Source organism: Hesperophylax consimilis, chromosome 11, assembly GCF_061612785.1.
Source record: "Hesperophylax consimilis isolate HC1 chromosome 11, BYU_Hcon_1.0, whole genome shotgun sequence".
NCBI classification, from domain to species: Eukaryota; Metazoa; Arthropoda; class Insecta; order Trichoptera; family Limnephilidae; genus Hesperophylax; species Hesperophylax consimilis.
In genome coordinates this window covers 23,182,588-23,210,178 of record NC_142846.1, presented here as the reverse complement: position 1 = coordinate 23,210,178, position 27,591 = coordinate 23,182,588, and the positions used below count along the sequence as shown (strand labels likewise).

At 33.2% G+C, this 27,591-nt stretch overlaps 1 protein-coding gene across 1 annotated transcript in view; it reads right to left on the bottom strand.

Annotated features, from left to right (window-relative positions):
• LOC149419930 (uncharacterized) overlaps window positions 1-27,171 on the bottom strand; it is a 595,518-nt gene extending 568,347 nt beyond the window's left edge. Inside the window, exon 1 of the mRNA XM_089637383.1 lies at window positions 26,801-27,171. The gene's annotated coding sequence lies outside the window, so the exon portion shown is untranslated. The remainder of the gene's footprint in view (window positions 1-26,800) is intronic.
• Between the last annotated feature and the right edge of the window lie 420 nt (window positions 27,172-27,591).

Here is a 27,591-nt window from a genome sequence, read left to right as displayed (position 1 = left end):
CATCTTCGGATCTAACGGATCTGCCCTGATGATGGACACTGCAACGCTGTCCGAAACGTCGGCTAAAGAAGGAGTTAGCGCAACACGGCATAACACCCCAAAAACAAACAACAGAATTACGTGGTTTTCGAAATTTAAAGATTTAGACAAAAAAATTCTCTAATTAGTGTAGCACTATAGCATGTGCATTTTATGTGTTCATTTGAATAACTAAAAAAACGCACGACGGCAGCTCGGCACCGCCGTCGCAAGCATTATTCAGTTGGTTCTTACGCGTGACCAAGGACGGTTGTGAATTTAGTGACGCTTGGAAAAATTTACAAAAAAATGTTGTGGATGACGTTCCTCGAGATATATCTTTTTTTTTGTTTGTCAAGTCATACGCAAGAGTAATGATTATACACAAATAATAACAAAAAATTGCACTAAAACAATCGACAAACAATTAATAAGTGTTTTTTCTTCATTCCGACCACTGTGCGGCGTGAAATTTTTAATGCAAGAAGAGATTTTTTTTGAAGGTTCGAAGAATTGCCCGTTTCCATCTACGCTTAAGATGCCTTAAGATTGAAAACTGCGAAGGAGAAAAGAAAATATCCCCAGAAGTTCACTGCTAAATAACATAATACATTATAACAATAGTAATAATACTTCAATACAATAGTAATAATTCCTAGTAATATATACTTATAATAGTAATCATACTTCAATAGTAATAGTTACTAACATTTTCATTATTATTAATTATTACATTTTTACATGACAAAATTAAAAAGATAACTTATATCATTGATGTCGCTATTCCAAATTCCTGTAATATTCAAAAATCTGTTAATGATAAAATAAGAAAATACACAGATCTAGGAAATGAAATAAAAAGAATTTCGCATTCTCAAACTATAAAAATATTACCATTTGTTATTTCGGCTACTGGCATTATACCTAGCTCTCTCATTAAAAATTTAGGCGTATTAGATCTATCAAAAAAATTATATATAAAGATGCAAAAGTCGGTCATTTTGAATACATGTAGGATAACGAAAGATTTTTTAAATATTTATGTTGAGGGATCAGTAGGATTTATAGGCCCTGTTCGGAGCCTAACCCTCTACCGAGCCGAACCCTCTGATACGAAAATATCTGGAGTCGGTGAATTATTTTCCCATTTGATGTCTGGTGAGTTGACGTGTTGTTCTTGTTTTGTTTTAATGATTTGATTATTTATATAGCGCCGTTTTCGTGAGAAAATCACCTCAAGGGCGCTTAACAACTTAATTTATGCGTTGATCACTTAGACTTAATTACTTTTGGTTTATAACTAAGTTTCATAGATAGAGAGAGACTTATAACTAAGACTAATGTCGAGTGATTTACAACTAAGACTTTTAACTAATGACGCTATACATATTTTTATGACCAAGTGGGCATTTTTACACAATACCGCTACAAAACGACTTACAACTACGGCTTAAACTAGAGATTTACGACTAACATACATATTTAATTTATATTTACAAATACCGATTGTTATGATTTCTGCGCGTGGTGTCAGTTATAAAATATTTTAAAAAAATTGTTTACTCGTAATAAACGGTTAATGACGGTGAAAGAAAAGTCGAATAGAAAATCCCCTGGACTGAGCAATGAAATACTACTGATGAATAAAACAATAAAAAAGGTCATCATTCTGGATACGACAAGTTGAAAAGGTGAGTCTTTAGTTTTGCTCTGAACTCAGATACGCTGTCGATCTTTCGCAAATATGAAGGGAGTTTGTTCCAAGCTGTTGGGCCTGCTACTGCAAAAGCTCGGTCTCCAAAATTGGTATTGTGATTGCGCATAGGTACTGAAAGTCTACCTATGGCTGTTGAAGATGCTGATCGAAGCGTTGCTTGCCTAACATTAACATCGTTTGGAATGCAGAGTTCCGACAAGTAGGGTGGCGCCATATCATGTACGGCTTTAAAAACCATCCAGCAGAGTTTGAATTGGATTCTCTCAGGGCACTTAAGCCAATGAAGGTTCCGCAAATGTTGTGAGATGTGGAAATATTTGGGAACACCAGTTATCAGCCTTGCTGCAGCATTTTGTATTTATTTTGCTTATATAATGCACTTGCATAATGTTGACTAGATGATCATTTGTGGAAAAGTGTGTGGAAGGGTTTAGTTTTTCCTATGGGGAAGATTTAACCCGGACATAAAATCGGAAGCATTTGGATGATTTATATAGCGCCGTTTTTTTTTACGTTTCGGAGATCTCACTTCTTCAGCACGGAGAAAAATGATCCTGTTAAAAAATGACAGCATTTCAACTTCGTGATAAAATATATTAGTCGTTCAGAATACATCGAGAACACGTCTTCTTTTCGTAATACATATCATGACGGAATGCGACCAAATCAGTATGTCAATATCGATATCGGTAATTGAAACCCCCTCGAACCGCTCTAATAAAAACCAAGGCGGTTGAATATTTATTCTCGTATGATACCACTCTCTTTCCTTTTTTTCCTTTATTTCGTTATTTTATTTTTGATTTTGTCTTATTTTTATTCTTATTTAAAAATATGATCTTACAAATTCCTGTATGTTATAAGTACGTACTTCTACTCTCTATGGAATGTGTAGGATTGCACTTACCTCCCCACATTCTGGAATAAAGAAATAAAAAGTATGAACACGCGTTACGCCGTCCTCATAAAACATTTGCTTTTGACTGATACTTTGTTAGGAACTCTTTCAATTCATTCGTTATATGCCTACAGTCTCATTTTTAACAGGAAAACTAATAATTTTACCAGACTCTTAATAAATTAACAGTATTTCATATCAGTAAGTTTTCTCCGTGTGGCTAGGAAACGGAACAATCATTTTTCATCTCAGCCACTAGGCGGTCTAATGGTAAAAAAATGTATGACTGTTATGTCCATCACTTCTTTTGGTGGATTACCGGATGACAGAATGCCACCCTTATAACAACATAACATACAACGACGCTTATAACAACCCTTATTTTTGTATAAATTTTACGGATAGCTTCATTATGTTCATTGCGGAGACAGATGGTGAAAATAACGCAGCAATATGATTTCAAATAATATATTATGTAAGCACTAATTTGCATTTTAAAGCAGGAGTGAATGTTTTCTGCCAAAAAAATTTACTCATACAAAACTGTTTTTCCGAAATGCCTTATGAAGCAGCGTCCATGTTTAGTAGTCAATGCATCCCTCGCACTACAAATCTTTCCCCACGGACTCACCTAATTCTTTCAGCGTGAAAGGGCCTCATAAATAATATTGTGCTTTCATCTCTCCATCCAAGAGAAGCTATAATTTACTAGGACTATGATAACTTTTCTGGAAGCGGGTCCATTTGGATGGTTTTATTGTACAGCCTTTGTTGCATGGTGAAATCATAGATACAATTCTAGCCAAAACTATTCAAGCTACATATAAATTACGGAATTCATTTTTCCGTAAACTTACTGGCACTTATTCTTTTTGCCTACGTGTTGACCAGACATGAAGGAAATTTGAATATATGGCATACGCATTGGATGAATTTTCCTTTTCTTTATTTGATATATTAACTTATATATTGAATTTGCTTCTCCCTTATGGAATCCTCAATATATTATTTATGTACCGGACAGCAGATGGATATACCTAAATAATTATTAAATAATCAAGAAAATGAATATTTGTCTGATGTAACGCATTGTACGATGCCGACTCCTTTGAGGCTTGTCTCGTACGATGATAAGATTTTTAATCACTGCACACGTGTCATATCGCCAGTTCAAGGATGCATTACTCGCACGACAAACCGTTGGACCTCAGTATATGTTTAGATTTAAGAATAATTACTCCACATTAACACGTGTAGAAATTGTTGAATTCGAACCCAATAAATACGCAAACAACTGGCTCAACCAGTCAGTTGTCCGACGACTTTCGCAAGTTGTGTTTCTATTCAAATCCTTACACAAGGTACCCCCAGAGGAAACCGGCATTTACAGTCAATGTCACTGGCGTAGGTGTCCAGTACAATTTACATAAAGCGAATTGAAGTTATCCAAAGAAAAGTAGTCTAATAACTAATTTGTATTGGTAACCATGACTAAACAGCTCGATGGACTAAAGCCATTAAAAAACTAGAAGACACTCCGCAGATATAATATAACCCCATAAAATTATCAGTGGCTGTATTGATTGTTCGCCTTTCTTGTCTGAGATTAATTTTAGAGTCCCTAAAATCACTTTTTCATCTTTATAAATGTTCTTATCTCAGAAAAAACGCTTTTATATTCAGAGCATGTAAATTATTACTAAGAATTTTAATGAAATGGACATATTTAGGTGTAATAAGAACACTTAAAAAATAAATCAAATACAACATTGAATCATTTTAATAGCACGCTGCAAGTTATCATGTTGTTGTTACAAATCCTGATCAGTTGCATGCCATTCATTTTATGACATTTGTTCGGTTTAGTTGAGGTATATTATAATTTTATATTTTTGTGTAAAACTGTCATTAGCTGTTATTTTTTTTATTGTTTATAAGTTTATTTTTTATAGTAGTAAATAAATCAGTTGGTTTTCCAAAATAAATATAAAACAAATTAAATTAAAAATAATAAACTTCACACAGACCTATCATCTTTGCGGTTGCTGTGTGAAGGAAAGGATGGACTGAAGTTGGGTTTTGTTGAAGCGACTAATATTGTTGAAGGAAGGAAATAAGGAAGTCGGCAAAACATTCTACAGCCCAACTGTTGAGCAAAGGAAGGAGTTGTAAGAATGGCATGTACTGTCAACCACATATCAAATGTATTGGCACACACGACAAAAGGTCATTAACGTGCAACAAAAACAATGCTAGAGTCAGAATCGATCCCTGTGGCACGCCAGCATTTCCTGAATGTGAGCAATGACACCTGGATACATTTTTCAGTTCAACTATAACAAGTCAATTGATGTAACGCCACACAAATGTGTCCTGGCACGCACAAATTCAATTAAATAATGATTAACGAATATGACGTCTTAAGTTCAATCACATTTTAACATTAAAAAAATCGTGTTAAACTGCGTAAATTCATAATCTTAATTTATAAAAGAGGTATTCGTGCGGGATTCGGCATTCGTACGTTTAGTACACCCCATTCCACGAAACTTTACCAGATAATACACGGAGGTGTTCAAATAAATTCTGAGAAAACGTTCTATATTTTCTGAGATAAATAATCTAGACTTTAGAGTTGGAAAAGAAATTAAATTATGAAACTGATATAAATAATTAATTAAATATTAAAAAACATAAATTATACAACTAATTTATGTTTGTTTCTAGAACCTAGGACAATATGTTTTTTTTTAAATAAGTGGAGGATAATATAGGTACAAGGCATTTAATTAATATTGAAAGCAAATACCTATATTACTTTTATTAGGGAGTCTTAATCGTGTCGTTTTGGGTGTGAATGGAATAATTCGCCACTGATGTCGTATATCGGAAATTATACACATTTACCTAGTTATGAAGGAAACCTTATCATGGAGAAAACGGCCTTCGGTGTTTCCATTTATTTTCCTATTGAAGAATTTCATCAACTGAGCGTAGCTAAGACCTGCTTTAACTGGAACATTTTGCATTTCGTATTTCTGTAAATTTATTTGTACGTTCCGATTCCATTTCAAGATGGTGGTCGTTTTAAGTGATAGTGGTTTTTTCGTGTTTATTGGGACTTTCTTCCTAGCATTTTTAATGATATTAATTGATCACACATACCTCTTTCTTATTTGAAATAATAAAAAAAATGTCACATTAAATATAAATAGTTTATAATTAATTAGGTAGACATTTAAGTACTTACTTACCCTTCTTATTATTTCAGAAGTAATTTTGGTTTTGATTTATTAAATAAGAGAAAATTAGTAACATATTTTTGGACGCGAGGTCTACTGTTCAAAGAACTATTAATTTATTTTAATAGACAATTTAAATATATTATCGTACAAGTTCCTTAGAGTAAAATTACGACTACCGAAGTGGTTCATTGTAGCAGAACTGGACAGAACCTGAACGTAATTTAATATAACAGTAATAAAATGTTGTGTTCTCTCGATTAGCAAACTGTTTTTTTTATGAAAACGTTGTGAGGAATTCGTATAAAACTCGACAGTAAATTACTATATCCGCATAAATTTATAACTTATAACATTTCCCCTAAGCTAACCCGTGACGGATTGAGTCTTAAGTTTAAAAAGTATTTATTATGAGTAGCAATTTTATATTATTTCCTATCGTAAAAACCTGTCGTTGATTAAGCCATAGTAATAAAAAATTATGCAGCATGCTAAGGTTGATCGTTTTTTGGATTGAGTTCGCAAAAACCTAGATATACATATTTTTTATTGAATGTTAGCAGTGTTTTAAAAAAAAACATTATTTGGTAATGTGCGCATTAAAATATATTTTTAAAAATCGCCTCAATTTTTGTATTTCGATCGTTCGTTAATAAGAAAATGAGCAACAGTGGTGTAATAATTATATAAAAAGAATCATATAAGTTAATTGGCTGTATTACATATTTCAAACATCTGCAAACACGTTAACTTCTAATTATTATTTTTGCTCGTACTCTTGTTTGAAGGACTGAAACAAGTGGATTAATGACTCAAGATAGTAAGGATACTAATTGCACCCTTTGAGAGAATGTTCACAAAACGTAGAAATGATGCTGCGAATAATTGATCATATTACAACCTTGTACCGAGCGGATATAAAAGGCAGCGATGCGAAATTAGATCGTCAAAGCCGAAATAACATTAGTATCTCAAGAAGTCCGTGAAAAAGGGTAGGTACTAGATAATTTCAGACATAAAAACAGACTGTTAAAAGACAAAAGGGCATCAGTCATATTTACAAAATTTCACACTTGCAAACATTGATTTTTTATGTGTCAAATATCATAATTTTTCATTTTTAAGTCATAGTCATACTGTATTTATTTACAGAAAAGATTCAACACTTATTTAGCTGGAAAATACAATCAAACTCGAAAATATTTTAGTTTTTCTTCATTTGATGCGTAATATTGAATTTGTAAAAATATAAACTGATGATCTGGTAAGACGGTAGGTACAATTTACAAAAACAACATTTTGCAACAAAAAAGTAAGTTATTATTTATATATAAGCCGGCGTATTAGAATTTGAACAATTCATCAAATTCGAAGTTAATTTTCAGGTTCTGTCAAATTTCTGTTATTATTTCAGTTCTGTGAAGCAACTGGCCTATAACGATTTAAAATAGAACTTGAACAGAAATTTCACAGAACGTGAATTTTAACTGAACTTTGATGAATTGTTTAAATTATGCCAAACAACTGGCCCTAAGTGATAAGAGCGGTTGAGTGGAGGTGAAATTGGAGTTGACTGAAGAGCCGCAAACGCCTTTGCAAATAGCCGCATGCGGCTCGCTAGACGCGGTCTGCCGACCCCTGGCCTAGTTGAACACGCTGGAATCCGTTTTTGACGCCAGATTTTCTGCTTTATAGTCAAGATAAAAATTATTATAATAAATTACAATTTACGAACCGTGAGTGTGTGAAGGGTATAATTCTGGTTAGCGTTATATGAACGCAGGCAACCGTGTACACAATAGAGGGGGATTATAGAAACATTAAAGTGGAATTATCACGGATGCACGCTTCTCAGCACTTGGATCACCTTGACCCGGAGAACGCGATGGTATAAATAAAATTAAAAAACAACAACTCCCAACCAGAAAAAACTTTTATTTTCCTCTGAATATTCAACGACCAACCGGTTGGAGAGGCTCTTCGCATATTAAATCAATTTAATTATAATGCTATAAAAATGTATTACACAGATTTGATTTCTACGCGAGTCAAACGTAGCGGTTTTATATTATCAAACAGTTTCAAATCAGGTTTTTTTCATAGGTGTTTTTGTTTTAGAAAACTGATTTTTCGAAAGAGTAACTTTCGTTTTAGAATTTAGATGACTGGTTTAGTTTTTTGCTCACGCATTCGCTGACTAATTACTACAATAAATAATGCTCTTATAATTGCTGTGTAATATTAACAACGTATCGATCAAAAATAATCTTGGCTTTCTATGATTACCACGAGTGCCAACTGTCCGAAGTCATTTAGATTGGTTATGTTATACCCTCTTTTTCCGATTTTTGTGAAGCTGAAGAGAGGGCGGGAGGAAAGGAGATGTGAGGGGAATTTTGAGCACCTACTTGTTCATGGCTGATCAATAAACATGGCTAAAGCTTTTTATCTTCCATTTTAATGATTGTCTCTCACCAGAGCGATATTGCGAATATCTACGACGCTAAAATGCGATGTTTATATATATCATTTGACTGAGTCCACTAGTACATATGTATGTACAGAGTACACTTGTAAATAAACCTTCCAGAAGAAATTCTCTATATGAAAGTAAAAACCATATCAAAATCGGTTTCGTAGTTCAGAAGAACTAAGCGCACAAACAGACAGACGCGGATAGCGACTTTGTTTTATACTATTTAGATAAGATATACCTACAATTTTATTGAAATTATTTGTGAAATTAAGCAAAAATATACGCCAAGGAGCTTACCGCTCTCTCACATGTTTGTTTATTCTAATTAATCTGACGGCCGGCATAGTCCAGTGGTAACGCATTGGACTGCCATTCCGAAGGTCGCGGGTTCGAACCCGGCGTGCGCAAATAAATTTTATTTGATTAATTTGTGTTATTTCACAATTAATTAATTAAAATAATATATAGTATATTTGCGGCACGTTCCAGAGTGGAAGATACTACCAGTATCGCCCTGGTGTAAGACCACCATTCAGAATTGAAACGTTGCTCCAAATGGATTTAGCCGTGTTTAGTGACTAGATCTGAATAGCCAGGTACTTCCCCACCTTCCTCTTTCCCTTCCCCACTTACCTTCAGCCTCACAACATCCCCCAATTGGGGATGCCATAGTCTCACTGGCTCCAGACGGGAGCAGTTGGGACTCTTGTGAGGTATTCACTATAAAAATAAAAAAAATTAAAAAAAATTAAATCTTACATAGGTGCCTTTTTAATTCAGACCCAGGTTCACTCTTTCATCTCTTCAAAAATATCCTTCACAGAGCATTCCTAATGATGACACAGATCTGAGGGAAAACTCCTGTGTGGAGACAGTATATTAAAAAATCTATCAACCTTAACATTTTATGCCACAAAATCTTAAACTTTCCACAGTTCAGACTTTGGCAGTTCGCGATACCTGAAAATAGTACAGTGAAAATAGGTTTCCTTTTGTAGTTGTAACTTTTTTCCGAATGATACCTGACACGATGATATTTCAAAAATTGCTCTTTAAATTACTAAGTAACTAAGTTAAATATGTTTCATACATTTGAGTAATTTATCCGATGAATTGACAATAATTAGAAAATTTTGGCCGTCGACATTGATCAATTTTTACCTCGTCTATAATATCTATCAGATGACCTTGTTAGGTGTACAAAAAACTGACCACATTCTCTTGTGCACTCGTATAAAGAATCATCAAATAAACCTGCAAATATATTGTACTCTCTAAAAAAAATTTGTTAACAGTTAAAACTTATAACAGGTAAGGTGGTAATTCTCTTCGGTAAGGATGTCTTAATCATGTGTTAATTAATAACTAACTAATTTCTAACTCTGTTCTTCAACATCGATATGTAAATAACAAGCTTGTTAAAATATTGCCATATCGAAACATACCTTGAATAATTAAATACTTTTAGCGCAGATACTATTTATAACTCTGTGAATCCCTGAAATGTGTCAAACATCAAACGCCTATCTCAATTTATAAAGGAAAAAATCAATTTCTATAAAGCAGCAAAACCACTACAACAGTGAGTTCTGGCGTCAAGTCAAGGCCTTTTTTTTCAATTTGTAACGTCATTTTAATCGAGAGCAATGGAGCTTTGAAATATATAAAAAAAATAACGAGCCGCCATGTTGAAACACAGACTTTCTTCAGGGCGAAGACGCGTAGAACAATTTTACCAAAATAAGGCGATTGTTTGAAAATATCACAAACGATATTATAGGAAAATAGTTTATACATAAAAATATTATTTATGCATATATGTTAAACGCCCATATGGGCTTTTTTTACAAACATGTGATAATATGTAAATAATAATTCACTGTCATATATCTCGTCGAAACTTGGTCCACTATTAGAACGCGGTAAGCGGTGCGTGTAGATCCAATTCAATAGTTGTTGTTGGGAGAGTTGGAGGTCAGTTGGACGTACAAAAAAGGAACCTATTTTTTCACTGTCTCATCTACATGTAATACATCAATGTTCACTGGAACAGTAAACAATATATATTTTTTTAATTATATGGAACCCATGCAGAATAAAAGTATTATGCTAACTTTAATTGTTGTTATTACTGATATATTTTATTATGGCCTTCTTGTAACTTTATTCCGTACAGTTGAACACATCAACAATGTCTACGAATGTATTGCCAACTGCATGTAATCTAGGTACAAGCGAGTATCTAAATGACTTAGTCCTGATATTATTGTTGCAATTTTAAATAATTTTCAATCGATTAGACTGTATGTTGAAGGTGATTAGACTCAATAAATCAGGGCTATCTATAATTCCATTAATAATTTTAAAATAAAAGTCTATTCGGTAACAAGTCTTCTATCTAAGAGTTAATTAATTTGTTATATTATTTATTAAATAATTTTAATCTTTCATCAAGTTGTCGTAATTTATAGTTTCTATTGGTAGACCGAGTTTATCTATATAAATAAAAATGTAAGGATGGGTTGTTTCATAGAATTCGAACAATTCTTCAAATTTCAAGGTTCATTTTCGGGTTCCGTGAAAGTCATATTCCATTTCTGTTAGTATTCGTATATCATTATAGGGCAGTTACTTGACAGAACTGAAATAATAACAAGATCCGAAAATAACTTTCACACAACTTGAAAATTAACTTTGAATTTTCAATAATTGTTCAAATTCTCTGAAAAAACCCATCCTTAATGTTGTTCGTTTGTTCAAAATCTTAAATCTCCGAAATTTTTTCACCGATTGCTTTGAAATTTCGACACAACTTTGCATTCGAATGCTCGTGTGTTTTTATATCACCTGTGACAGGGAAAAACTTTTTTTATTGCTCCATCTGTTGCACAAACATGCTTTGTTGGACCTAAAAGCAACACGCGCTATTGTTTCTCTATCTGCAGAGACGGGCTGAGCCACAGCAACGCATGGCGGGGTACAGCTAGTAGTTAATATATCTTACAAATTAATGCTGAATTTTTTCAGTGGAATCAGAGTGGATTTTAAAATCAGGGGACCAGATTGAATAATTATGACGTAATATGGTAAAGAGTGACGTTTCCTATGAAGAAATGAGTAACATCTTCAACAAAATTCTGTCCATTCACAATGCGCAACGTTTCACATATTAACTGTTCCTTAAAAAGGCACATCGCAAATTGAATATTACGCCTTAAATGGACATTACACGTATTGAATATGCCTTAAATAGTCAGTTTCCACAGTTCAGCACACCTTCGCGTTTTGCGGTAATAGAATTAACTCAATTATGGAGTTAAGAATGCCCTCAATATGTAATTATTTTTGTCCGTACAAAGAAGTCGCATTTTGTAATGATTTAATTACATCAATGTTCCTTTTACGTGGTACGGTTAGTTTATTTTAACGTTGCAATTGAGATACGTTTCGCCATCGTTTCTCACAGTATTTATTGCCTGAAAACCACTGATTTTGCGACGATAATTTATTTACTATCCGTTGAACAGATGTCAAATATGATTGGTTTTGTCTAAACCTTTTAATAAACTATTAAAAATGTGTTTAAAGATGTTGGTTTATTTTTTTAAGTAGTTTTATTGGTTTATTTGTCAAGCAACCAAGATTTACGGTGGTTTAAAACTTATTTATGGTTTTCGAGCAGTTAAAATGTTATCGAATGAAATTATCTGGGAATTAAAGGAAATGAAATTAAAAGTGCAATCAACACATCTTCACTATAAAATTCATAAAATACATTTAATAGAGCGTTTTCCTCGTGTCAACCAAACTACGCATTTATAAATACTATTTTTTATCTAATTTCCGGTCACCCGAATCCCTGACTCAAATTACATCAGTAACAAATTTAGTGCAGTTCCATTTTTGAAACAGCTACCTAATTAAAACTAGTATTACATTAGTTACAACTGTAGCGCAGTTCCATTTTTGAATTAACTACCTTAATAACGTGTTAAATAATAAACTAATAATAAATAATCAACTACCTAAATAATCGTGTTAACCAAACTACGCATTTATAAATACTCGTACTATTTTTTTATCTACATTAAGTCTCGAAAATTTCCGGTCACCCGAATCCCTGACTCAAATTACATCAGTAACAAATTTGGTGCAGTTCCATTTTTGAAACAGCTACCTAATTAAAACTAGTATTACATTAGTTACAACTGTAGCGCAGTTCCATTTTTGAATCAACTACCTAAATAAAACTGATTTTAACAATAGTAACAATATTAGTACCGTTTCATTTTAGTACATACCATAGACATACAAATCTCTTCTGACGTCAATGGTACATACACTACTTGCAGTTCAATTTTTGAATCAGCTACCTAAATAAATCCGATATTAAATTGGTTACATTTATTATTACATTTCCATTACGGAGTCAGCTACCTAAATAAAGTTTTGATTGATCGAGTTACGTCTAATTACGATGCACCGCTTGACCGACTGAACTTTATTCCTATAATAGAAGTCTCCGGTCTTATTGGGCAGAAAGCAACGGAACTAATTTCGCAAAGGAATTCTCAATGCTACGAACAACGGAGTTAGCTGCTTATTGTGTTTTGGAGCGAAGAGAAATCGGAACAAGCATAATCTATACAAAAACCATTTAAAACGCTCTGTAAAATGAACTCACTGTATTTTCAACGGTTAAATGTCATTTAGATCCAATGATATTTATTTATTATATAAAAAATGGGTAATTTGTTTAGCGCCGTTTACTAGTGAAATTACGCAGGTGTTTCGACGACTTAAAACTAGTGACCTGAAAATTTCACGTTATTTTTTGGTAAAAATCGCATCAATTTTTTAAGAAACACGGTGTTATTTTTCAGCAAAAGCTGTGGCATTTTGCATAAAGTGATGTTACGTTAATTTTGTACAGCCTTACTAAAAAGGTGGTGTAATATTTATTATGCGGCGCGTAGGTCGGAACAGTGAAAAACTTGAATTATTACCATGGAATTTGTTTGGTGAAAACGGTCTTAGACCAGGCTCAACACCGGCTTTACCACACCAACGTTGAACGGGCGTGTAAGAATCTAATTACTAAGACTGTCAGTATTTTGCATCAAAAAAGTGCAGCAATGCTTTTTTTTCAATATTGTAAAATTTTTACGTTTTTGAAAATTTGCGAATACGTAAAAATCTCAAATTCGCGCAAAAATAACTAATTAATAAATAAATAGTGACTTAATCACAATATTATAAAGCATACCTACCTACCTCAAATTTTTTTCCAAAATCTGAAGCCGAATTACTATCAGTGCAACTATTTTCAGCTCGCAAAGTCATATCCATCATGAACTTTGCAGCTGAGAAATGTCGAATAATACATATATATTATCGTTCTAGGTAAGTATTCGTAAGTTTCAGATTATTTTCTACATTTTTCGAATTTTTCAAAAAGAAAAATCGACAAAAAATCAAAAGTTTTTAAACACCGACGAAATTGTGTAATAAATACAATAGATCCCCGTAGGTACTTTGATGTAAGAAAAATGTTTTAAAAAACTATTTAAAAATCTAAAACATTTAAAATCTTTTATTCTGTAATATTTAGCCAAAGAAATTTAGTAGCGAAAAGGATTCCACAACATTTAAAAGACTAGTTAGGATATTTTTAATTATTCCTTAGAAAACATTGAGAATATTACTCATTGCAACAGATCACTGTTCTGCTCGATTCATGTAACAATGTCGGCGTAGTTAGAATCAAACGATGAACAATACATATGAATAAATTAATGCGCTAATAATAATAGTATTATAGATCGACGTTATGTTTATTATAGGCAGGGTTGCCATAACACCTTTTTATAATAAATGTTTTTTTTTTTTTTTTTTATATTTACTCCACACAGGAGGCCCAGAAGAAAATAATTTCCCTCGGGGCCTATGTCATCTTTGGGGATGCTGTGTGGAGGGTCTTTTTTTGGAGAGGAAGGAGTGAACATGGGTCTTGAAGAGTCCCATGTTGTAGGAGGGAGGAAACACAGAGGCCGGCAGTTCGTTCCACAGCCGAGCTGTTGAACTTAAGAACGAATCGTAGAAGCGACCCGTTCTCATGTGACAAGTGTCAACTGTGTACAAATGTTGGGCGCGCGTTTGGCGTGTATCCCGACTACGCACCGGTGCCGAAGGGATCAATGACGCTAGTTCCTCAGAGCATCTTCCATTGTAATACCGATAGAACAAGGACAGCATACCTACCTGACGCCTGTGCTCTAAAGATTGCAGTCCGTTTGTTAAGATTGGGGAATCTATCAAACGGACCGCCCGTTTCTGCACAGAGTCAAGGGTGTCAATGTATTGTACTATTGTTTGTTCTGATTTTTGTAGTTTATGTTCCCGTCTATATTTATTTTTAGTTTCTTCATTAATATTAATATTAATAAATAACATACACAAGATGTAAAGCTTTATTATGTAATAATACAACGCGTTACACCTTTTTGAGAGCAAACACGATCGTGTAAAAAGGCGGAGAAAAGTAGGTTTTAATCATAGACATATGAATATTAGTAGACCTGCCCTAAGTGATTAAAAGCGTATTATTCCCCACTCCCCATACCGGTTCCATTGGAGCCGGCTGGGCTCGCGTATGGCTTCCCGTGAATCTTGAGAATGTGACGTCATCATTCTTGTTCGAACTAGCGTCGAGCTATGGTCGAGGCATTTTACGATATAACACGGCAAAATGGTGGCTTGTGATATGAAAACTTGTAAAAATAGATGTGAAAAAGAGAATAAACCCAATTGTCGTATTACATTCCATACGTAAGCATTATTTTAAGCTTATCCACATAGTATAATATGGATCAGTTGTAGAAACATATACTATCACATCGAGATACATCTGGACGCAAAATACAAAGCCGTGTGCATAAGAATCAGGGATGTGCCTTTGCCTTTTGCGCTTTAGGTACCACGTGTTAGGTACGCGCTTGTTTCGTATGTACGGTACTGCTGGAACGAGAAGGAGTGTATATCACGTAATGCGCTAGGTTATACCGAGTGGCGATGTGTGATAGAAAATCATGTTTTTTGTTTTTAATTGAAAAAATGTGATCGGAAGGCAAAATGATGTCCAAATTTTTACTCCAAATACTCTTAGGAATCGCTGGTAAAAACTATGTGTATATAATTTCATTTATTTTTTTAGTTGTTTTACTTTTCTTTCTTAAAGATTTCAATATTTTATTATTAATAGGAACATAGCGGTTGTGACAACCCTCCAACATTGGTCGAATGTAGCGATTCCCAAGTGTGCGCATCGTTGTTACTGGGAAGTAAATTATGAACACTTATAAAAGTGTCTTAACTAAATACGTAAACAAAATATTCGACTCTCAAAATAGAAGCAATTTTTTTGCCGAATTTGGACTTCGCAAATTTGTTCATAATGTGGCGAGTAATTTGCGCTCCCATATAAAAATGTCTATTCATTCAAAAGCAGATTTTACTTTTAAGAACTAAATGGTGATATTAAAATGCGAGAAGCCTATATACTGTCAGATTGATTTATTGACGAATCACAGTCAGCTTTACCCCCTTCGTTCTTCAACAGTTGATTTTACCCCTCACCTTTAATTTCTAGTCTATATATTCATATGTCTGTGGTTTTAATATAAAGTTTTCAAAAAGAGCAAATCAGCAAAAAACTGACAAATAGTATAAAATAATAGATATAACAGATAAAACGAAGATTTGCACTAAGTATGTTTAATGTGATTAATGAAGATTTGCGCTAAGTATGTTTAATATGATTAATGAAAAATATTATTAAGTATTAATATGGGGAAGTATTAATGAAAAAGTTTTTTCAATGGTAACTCTGAATTTTTAATACACAATACCGCGTTAACGGCACTGAAATTGAACGTTGGAGACAAATTTCAAGACACAATACCGCGTTAACGGCACTGAAATTGAACGTTGGAGACAAATTTTAATACACAATACCGCGTTAACGGCACTGAAATTGAACGTTGGAGACAAATTTCAAGACACAATACCGCGTTAACGGCACTAAAATTGAACGTTGGAGACAAATTTAAAGACACAATACCGCGTGTTAATGGCACTGAAATTGAACGTTGGAGACAAAATACACAATACCGCGTTATCGGCACTGAAATTGAACGTTGGAGACAAATTTAAAAATGAGTTTAAGATTGATAAAAAAGAAAAAAAATTACTTACTTATATAACAGATCTATTTTCTTCTATTTCTTTCTCAAAAACATGGCGTACACAAAATAATATGATTTCAAATTGTATTTCTAAAGACAGTGTATTTTTTACGAGAAACAATTATTTGGAACTTCATGACCAGGAAAAATTATTAAACTTCTGTCAACTTTGATATTTGACAACCTTGATAAGAGTCTATATTATTCGGCGTTCTCGATGTATCAGAAATCGTAAACAAGCAAAAAAAACTTTTGTTAATTATTTTTTTTTGACGTGACAAACATGACATGTATTTTGGCAAAATTGGCAACTTGAAACTACAAAAACGGATACAGATGTCAAATAAGTGATTTTTTGCGATAGGATTTTCACTACCATTTAGAGAATTTGCTCCGTAAGGTTTGTATATATAATACACCCGTATTATATTTATTAAAAGTAGTCGAGCAAAGTCAGGTACACGTCAGATAGTAAAATATAAATAAATATTTCAAAGAAATAATATATTTACATTTTATGTTTGGAATAAGTATGTTTTGCAAGAAAATCTCGGAATAATCCTGTTTTGCAACTAACACCTCAGCCATAGGTCACTCCAAGTGGTTCGTTTGGAGCTTTTGCAGGGGTGCCCGGGTTCGTGGAGTTAGAATTGTCTAGGTTTTGGCATTGGATGCCTCTACCCACCTACTGTGTGTCGGGTCGGATTTGGAGAGACTGGTCGGGGGAGATCTTTTTACCTCTCCAGCAAGTCTCTCTCGACCCATCGCCTTGCACCTCAGTAGGAGGGATGAACCCCAGATTCCTACCCTGCCCTCATACCTTTTTTTCTTCCTAGATCTCCCTCTCCTTCCTTAAAAATCCTTCAGACATAGGCCTAGAGGCCCTAAAAAATAATGTCTTGGAATAAGCCGATTTTGAAACGCCATATAGTACAAATCAACTTAGTGGCCATTTTGTCACGTGACCAAATGCTCTGTTTCTATTGGCTGAAATGGAATAAACCTATAATGATAGTAACATTGGATGAAATAATACGAGTTTGCAAGAAACAGACATTTATAAAGTTATTTTTATAAGAGAATAGAGTTTTTGCAACATCGTACTGCAAACTTAGTGTGTAGGAATATATTTAGAAAAATGTAGCATTTACAATAATTGGAATAATACAGATGGATAAAAAATGGAATAATTCAGTTTTGCGAAGTACCTCTAAAATGACAAAGGTTAGTATGAACGTATGATCCTCAATGAATTAAGCAAATCATATTTTTTGTCACATCGTCGACATTTTAATTTACAGTGTTATTTTTTGCATATTATGACAAAAAAAAGACCAGAAAATTTCAAGTCAGCGAAAACTGATTTTACAATAAAGCCTGGCGTTAGAACCACGCTATAAGCGCTCTATATTCTCTATTGGCCTATTTCAGCACATCGCTCGCCACATATTCCCATCCCGATAGTATCGCGAGCGACATGCTGAAATAGGCCAAGCCATGATGCGTACAGCGTAATCTGTCAACCCCATAAAGCTGGGGGCAATGTTGAAGTTGACTTTAGAATAATGATTTTCGTCGCGGTTGACAATTTTATGTAAAATATGCGTTTTTTGGTTATGTAAATAAAAATGTTGATTTTTTAACGCACACGTAATATTTTTGCCGCCACAAGCCAATTCATCAATTATTAACATTATAATAGAATGTTTATGGTAGCGACAAGGTTATATCAAACTGAATAGTTAACATATTATTAATTTACAGTTTAACATAAATATTTAACATAACCTATTATTAATTTTTTTTTCAGTTTGCTATTAATTTTAATATATTTGTTTTTAGTTTTATTTATCATTAAATTTGTTTTTTTTTTTTTCTTTACTTCTTTCTTATGTTTCTATAAAATAGTATTTTTTAGTTCTTCTAAGTTATTTTTATTATTACTTCATGTATGATTCATACTTACATACTTATGTTTCTATAAAATAGTATTTTTTTAGTTATTTTATGTCATTGTTATTATTATTTCATGTATAACTACCACAACACGGGCATTAGCCTAGTATGGTAGTTAAAAAAATGTCTAAAAATGTAACATGTAAACATTTATTAAATAATAAAAAATAAAATTAAAATTAATTTAGCCACGTTTAGGGTTGAAAATACACAATAGGTTGTTAGTTTGAACCGGTTATTTTAATCACATACCGGTGAGGGAACGGTTTACTAAAATAGGAGATTAATTTTTAAAAAATCGATGAATTACCATTTATGTATGGTACGATATTTAATATCACCTAGTAAACAGAATTGCCTTTTGATAATATTACTCAAAATGATTACTCCTAGAATTTTAAAGCGTAATCTTTAATGATAGAATGAATGGATGATTTCAAAAATATTTTGCTTTTTATGAAAGTTTTTGATATTGAAATAGCGCAAAATAAACAGTTATTTCACGTTTTGTACACAACCATCAACGTAGAAAAAGCAAGGTTAAAAAAATTCAAGCCGTAAAAATTATTTTTATCATTATTATTTTTAACTATATATTAAACCATTAGTTTTATTAATATACTAGCTGTTACCCATCATGCGTTGTTGTGTCAGTCTATCTGTGCAGATAGAGAAACAATAGCGCTTGTTGCTTTTACGTCCAACAGATTCCACTGTTTAAAAAAAAAACAACATGTTTTTACCTGTCACAGGTGACATCTGTATAAATAATAATGATTGGATGATTTGTATAGCGCCGTTGTCGTGAAAAAAGTCGGGAAATCATCTCAAGGGCGCTTAACAACCTAGTTTATACATTTAATGTATTCCTATGACTTAGACTTAGAACTTATTACTTGTAGCTTATAACTAAGTTTAATAGATAGTGATTTACAACTAAGACTTTTAACTAGTAACTTAAAACTATACATATTTTTATGACTGAGTACAAAATACAAAATATACGAAATACCGCTATAATATGACTTAAAACTACGGTTTAAACTAGAAATTTACGACTAACATTCATATTTAATTTACAAATACAGAGTGTTATGATTTCTGATCGTGTCTATGTGTCAATGATAAGGTATATTTACAAACATATTTTACGCATAATAAATGTGACCATTGGTATCAAAACTGGTCAACTTCACTTTAGGTGAATTTTCAGGAAACACCAAAACAAGTGCTGGATTTGACTATTTTTCATACCACAGCCGCTTTTTAAACCGGTTTCTCTTACAAAATATGCGGATATGACTGCTTTTGAAAAATAAGAACTGTTCTTTTGTTAATAATGAACACAGTTCAATACTTAGTTTATTTTTTTTTAATTTTGGATCTGACCAGTTTTGATACCAAACAACTCAAATGGTTATTACATTAATGTAGATCGTCAAGGAGAAAAATCCTTTGGACTGAATAAAATACTACTGTATAAAATATATAAAAAACATACGAGTATTCGAATGCAGCGTTGTGTCAAAATTTCAAAGCAATCGGTGAAGATTTTTCCGAGATATACGATTTTGAACAAATGAACATTTTTATTTATATAGATGATTTTTTTTGATTTTGCTGAGGATTAAACCTTCCTCCCCAGGGACTGGAGTCAACCGCGCTTACAACTGAACCAAATCCCGACTGGGTAGGACCGTCATTTATTTCGTATATTAACTGTTCATCTAATTTCAGAGAAATGCGTTGGTATTATATCTGCGTGTGTGTGCGTTGTTGCCACCAAAAGGAGCTTGGTAGAATGCATTGCGAGCGACAACGAGTTTTAGCTAAAACAAACGCGAAATTCAAATAGACGTATTTAATAATAATATAAAACTTTACGAAGTTTGATTCCGTGATAAAAAATTATTAAATTCTAAAGAAACAGTATATTACGTATTACATGGGGTACAAAAATTAGATGCTTACCTGCATCTGATAATGGGATTAACCATATTGTTCGCGACGCGAGAAAGCCTGCGAAGTTCCACAAATTATAAATGTGTCCAAATGTTTATCAGCACTGCTTTTAATACAATTGCTGGCATTCGAACCACGAACGCATGGAATATAAATAAAAATATAGTAGTAAGCAGTACGTTTCGCGTCATATTATGGAGTGAACCAACACTATCACCAAACTAACACTTCCACTGAACGAACAACTATTAACTCACTAGCATTGAACCATCAACTCACTACTACAAGTAACAGTGAGAAGTCTACGACAAAAGCTTCATAACTCATAACCGTGTCACGACTGCAACGTTAGTATCTATTTACATTTTCCTAACACCTGTGCAACAAAACGCACCAAAAAAAACAATATAACGTTCAATTGTACCAGCACAAATTTCACTCGGCAAAAAAATAATTTTGCCCGCGGTTAAAAATACACCTGCGACACTGTCTGTACCAGTTCCGCTATATGAAAAGTTTCTATTCAGGACCTACGTTATGCACTCTTCACTCTTCTAAGGGAATTTTGAACTAGGCACGTAAATAGAAGCTATAAATGCATTCGTCGAGTCAAAACCGCGGCGCTATCTAGTCGTAAAATGCAGCTGACGGCGAAAAATGCAAGCAGACTGTCTATGTATTTAAAGAAAATTGATTGGCATGATGAGAAGGGTTGCAGGTGTAAATTACAAGTAAAATAAACGTAATTTTAGTTTAGGGTCGACATTTCTGTCAATATTATTAAAAATATTATAAACATCAAAAATACTAATTTCAGTTGTGTGTCTGTCTGCAGCTCTGATTCAATGAACTCTAGAAATCGGATTTGATGTGAAGTTAAGTGTCGTTTTCAAAATTTTAACCGATTGTAAATAAAGAGATTTTTTTATTATTTTAATATAGATCATAGTTACATTAATACATACATATTTTTCAAAATATAATATTAAGGTTCATAATTGGTCATGTATACCTTATCAGAAAAGAGGAGCTCTTGTGCCTGATAAGGGAGCCACGATTCTTACTTAGATTCAATGTTATAATATTATGTTATGTGTAAAATATAAATATAATATATATATTTTTTAATATAAGTTTTTTGGAAAAAAAAATGATTTTATTTATTTGTTCTTGTTGGTTCGTAATACAGCGCAATTCGGAAGGGAGATTATTGTAGTTTTTTATGGCTTGGTAAATATAATGGTTTTGCATTTGAGTTGTTTTAAAGATTGGCGTAATAAATTGATTTCCATTTCTCATCAGTTTGTAAAATTCTTGATATTCTGTGTTATTTTTTTCTTTACACATTTTTATAATTGAAGTTTGCTTAAATATATCATCAATATTTGGTACTGGAAACAATTTAAAAAGCAATTTTGTTAAATAAATAAATCGATAAAATACCTACTTACGATATAATATCTTTACCAGATTTCGTTTGCATACATTTCTTTGGTACTTTTTTTAGTATTTTGAGTAACCTACGTACAATAATATAATTTGTTTTTAACAGAAAATTATTTTAATAAAACTATACTTTCTTCTTCTTCGATGGCGCTACAGCCCATATCGAGCTTTGGCCTCCTGCAACAGTCGCCTCCAACTCCTCCTGTCCTCAGCGGCTGACTTCCAGTTTGTCACCTGGAGAAGCTGTGCTGCATCCCCTCTTACCTCATCTTCCCACCTCAGTCTGGGTCTTCCCACTTTTCTCTTTCCACCTGGGTGACCAGTCAGAATTCTTTTTGGGACGCGTGTATCCGGCATTCTCTGTACATGACCAGCCCATCTCAGCCTGAGGAGTCTCATGTGTGCAGAGATGCTAGGGGCCTTATATATATCGTACAATTCTCTATTGTGCCGGATACGCCACTGTTCGTCCTCTTTCACCGGTCCACATATTCTTCTCAGCACCTTTCTTTCAAAAGTATCCAGCATTTCAGCCATCTTTACTGTCAGTGTCAGCGCCTCACATCCATATGCCAATACAGTTCTTACAATGGTCTTATATATGGTTATTTTGGTTTTTCTGTGGACACTACGTGACTTAAACACTGGCACCAAAGAGAAGTATGTTTTGTTGGCTGCTGTGATTCTTCTTCTGATTCCTGCTATACAGGGTGTATCGGCACTAACCCGACAAACTTTAACCAGCTATTCCTTAGCACATTTGGAGTAAAAAATGTTATGGGCACTTTGCTGTCCGGTAGCATTTTTTTTAAAATTAAAAACAAAACCAAAAAAAAATTCCACACTACATCACTGCCATTGGCATTGCGTTTCGTGTTCAACAGCTGTTATAAGCAAGTATGTCAAAAAGCGTCTTCGCTCTTTCGCACACACTAAATAATAATAGTTAAAAATGAGACGAATGGTGCCGTGCCATTTCGTTGTGATTGTAAGTGTGCGCCAATATAGGTACACACGTGCATTATTCAACGGAATTCGAATAAAATATTTGCCAGATGGGTTTTCAAACTTTGACAAAGGAGAAAACAGTGGTGACATATGGTGAAAATATGAATAATACATTTTTTATTAAAAAAAACGTTACCGGACAGCAAAGTGCACATAAGATTTTTTGCTCCAAATATGCTAAGGAATAGCTGGTTAAAGTTTGTCGGGTACGTGCCGATACACCCTGTATAGATATATATGGACACATATATAGCCATTAAACATGGTTAAAGCAATTTGAAGCAACATTTCGATACGAAATTGTGAATTTTCTATCACCAGAGCGATACTGAGAGTAGGCGTGTCAATCTGTAGAAGGATGTCAACTCTCTATTGCATCCAGTCCACCTCATAGGAAGGTAGGTACCCCATGGTGATACTATGTACTATAGTACTTTAGTGACGAGTGACAGCTCAGATTTACCGTTGTATAACGGTATTATCGATGTGTTATAAGAAAGGGGCGCTTAGATGGTTCGGGCACGTACGAGCATGGGCGAAGAAAGGAGTGTCAGGAGAATATTTGATGCGGAAGTGGATGGAAGAAGGAATCGAGGGCGTCTCGTGAAGAATGAATGAACGGCACGATTAACTGATTCCAATAATTAATTCATTGATAATATTTTAGTCAATTCATGTCAAGAGTCGGAATCGTCAGAATAATTGACAAGAACGTAAGGTGTATAGGTGTATAGATAATAAAATTTAAAATTTATATATAAAGATGCAAAAGTCGGTCATTTTGAATACATATAGGATAACGAAAGATTTTTTTAATATTTATGTTGAGGGATCAGTAGGATTTATAGGCCCTGTTAGAAGTTCTACCGAGCCGAACCCTCTGATATCAAAATATCTGGAGTCGGTGAATTATTTTCCCATTTGATCTCTGGTGAGTTGACGTGTTGTTCTTGTATTGTTTTGTATTTATTTTGCTTATATAATGCACTTGCATAATGTTGATTGACTAGATGATCATTTGTGTAAAAGTGTGTGGAAGGGTTTAGTTTTTCCTATGGGGAAGATTTAACCCGGACAATAAAATCGGAAGTTTAAATATTACTATGTATTATACCTACATAAATGAAATATTCCTCTGTTATCAATTATGTTTATATTTTGTATAAATACATTTTTTTCATAAAAATGGTAATAATAATAATAGAAGTTCTTATTTCACACACACTTCTAGATTTATTAATTAACATTTAAACCTGCTAAACTACTTATGTAGTTTGTCAGCAGGTTTTTCAGTTTTTCAGTTCAGTTTTTCATTCAAATATTAAGACAGTATCATCTGCAAATGTTATAACGTGATTGGAAAAATTGCTGTTACATAGATCATCATATCGAACAAAAGAGGTCCTAAGGTACTCCCTTTGGGTACACCCAATCCTACAATGGCAGGATCGCTGTCATTAATTTAAACTTTTTGGATTGTGTTAGCTAAGTAACTACCCATCCATTTGTATAGTTGTCCCTGAATACCTAAGGCCTGAATTTTTTTAAGTATTTCATAGGAGATGGTATCGAAGGCTTTGGCAAGATCTAAGAAAAGAGCGATTGATCTATTTCCCCGGCCAAAATTATTGAAAATAATATCTGTCATTTTAGCAATATAATATTGTTGTTTTAACATCACCCATAAATATCTACTAAATAAAATTCCTTATTCCAGTTTTCAAAAAGGTCTGATATTTGCTATCTTGTCTCAATCAAAAGAAATACAAAGAAACATCCATTTGAAAACATTTCCAGTAAAGAGAGATTTCTTTTGAACTACGAAAATTTTGAGTTAAACAAATTTCTAGGAATGCTTTATAGTCTGTTTTGCTTGTCTTTGAAGTAGGTACATATTTATAAATCTAATAATAGCGAGTAATTATTCTCCATCTCTTCCTCATTCTCAAATAATATTCCTTTGTTGTCAAAATTTAGTAAGACCGATATGGATTAATAGTTAGTCTAATTACTAATTATTAGTAATTAGAATTAGTAACGGGCGGATGTTTGAATAACTGAAGACCGCGGATTATTATTTAGGGGTAAATTAGTACCTCAGATATGGAGGATTGATGTGTAATATAAAGAAGACCGCGGAATACAATATTGTGAATTTTATATTTTAACATTCATAAGTGAAGCATTCAGAAGCTGACATACTTTGTGGCCTAACTTTAACTGCGACGGGTGAGTACTTTATTTTCTATACTCCAATCCGGCTTATTTTATGTTCCAGAAGCCCAGATTTAAAACATTGATGAATACTGTCCATCGAGTTTAGCGGATGTATAAAAATTAACTGTCCCAAATAACATAATTAATGCAATTGGAATAGTTTTGGGACTAGTCTTTTGAGTGTGTCGCACAGGGCTTATCCCAGAAGCACCTTCTAATTTCTAACACCAACCCAGCCGCAGTTTCGCGACACCATTTTTTGGTAGCTATGGTTATTTTGCAGAAAAAGTGTAACGTGTTTTTTTATTGGTAAATAATATATTATGTTTGAGAGAAAATATACATAAAGCTAAATAGTCGCCTATTAATTGGTCTCATTTGTCATTAGCATGCATTGATCTGTGTCCTAATACAGGCTGTGTGTAGTTTTGAAATTCGGGTATTAATTATTGTGCATTGAACATTTGAAAATTGCCATTTCATTACGTTGGTAAAATAAAAACAATTTATCAATGTAGAACGATTGTGACATAAAATATTAGATAATTTATGGCAAAATTAGATTTTCCGAGTCGGTATCTTTAGTCGAATTCATTGTGGGTATACATGCGGCGATCGCGCGTTTTGTTATCGGTTAGAAAAATGAGTTATGCATTAAAAATGTATAAATCAGGGAATGGCGGTTAATATAATGAATAATGAGGAACCCCGAAAATTAAACGTTAAATGGTTCAGATTTAATTTTGAATGATCTAAATAATAATTTGAATGAATAAAATAGAATAATGACAAATAATATTTATTGTAATTCAAATTCCGAATACCAGTGGATGTTCGGACAATAATACATATTTGGTATGCCCATATAAAAAATATAAAGAAAATGTATCAGTTTTGTGTGGTATACGTAATTAATTATTATCACTGGCAATCTTTCCGTCCCGCGAATATGATCCTTCCACTGAGAGCACCGCTGCTACCTCTCTTTCTGCTACATGCGTCATTTATGAGAAAGAGGGAGAGGTTACAACGGATATATCTGCGATTTCCTCTTAGACGACAATTTATTAAAAAAAGTATTGCCATCTCGATGTTTCGTGAACCTCTTTAGTAAAATTGATACTATTTAGCCTTTTTAAGTTCGAGGCGAAGTAAATAAGTGTATATAAATAATATAACATAAATGTAGGTTGGTACCTAGTGTACCTACCCTACCACGGCCAGTCGGCTCGCCGCCTTTTAAAAAAATATTATTAATCAACATACATGTAACCTGTATTATTTCATCAGAATATTTCTACAAAACATTAATAACCACCTAACACCAATAATATACAACGATTTTGGACGAAAATGTAAATATTGAATCGACCGGTGGTTTCAGCCTAAAACACAATCGACGCTTGTTCCTCATTTACAAACATTCAATGAAAAATCATTTTAAAACATATTGCTTTTATTTCGATTTATAAATACAAAAATGGAGATACGTTTATTAATTTAACAAACATACAAGGACCTCTTTCACCATTGATACCCGTATTAAATTGATGAACGCACATACACAAGCATGACATATTACACTAATTGCATTCATTTAAAGGCTGTGTTCCTTACTTGTTTTTATTTGCAGCTGATGAATGTCTCCCGGCGGCGATTCAGTGTAAAGATACAACAGTCGACACACACTACTTCCTTATTTAGTTGCTCAGTAGAACCAAAACACCCAACACAAGTTTCACAATTATTAATATTTCTCCTTCTTGGGCACAATTTGTGAACAATTTATCCCAACACTAAATCTCACTCACGAATCAAGATTGATATCCAATTTTGTTTTTTAATTCAAGTGACATTTGAGTATATCCAAATATTTACACGATTCACAGCATATGCGAGTAAGATCGCGAGAAACGTATACAACATCCAGACGCGACGGGTCTCGAAATCTACTGAATTCTGTTCTATAGAAACTGAACACTCGACGTTCTCTCAGGAAAATTTTACTCAGTACTTGCGATTACTTGAGCGGCGCGGACGAGGTTTCTAGTTCGTAATGATCTAACTAGATTCCGCTAGTGTTGCATGCGGCACTGACATCTAGCGCAATCGGAATCTAACACGATTCCATTGTAGACTGGCTATTACAAAAACTCGAAATACTTTTGCCCTTTGTCCATAAACCAAACTAAAAGTTTTCTCCGATGGATATATTATGGAATTTAAGATAATAATGTGTTTTGTTATATTATAATATCTAAACCCATTTAGAACATGAAAAATAATTTTGAAAATTTTATTCTTATGTAGGTACGCTCTACTGAAAAGGAAATAATCAAAAAATGTTTGTGAAAAACCTTAGTTATTATTTGATGCTTATCCAAACTTAATATTATTTCGTATGGCTT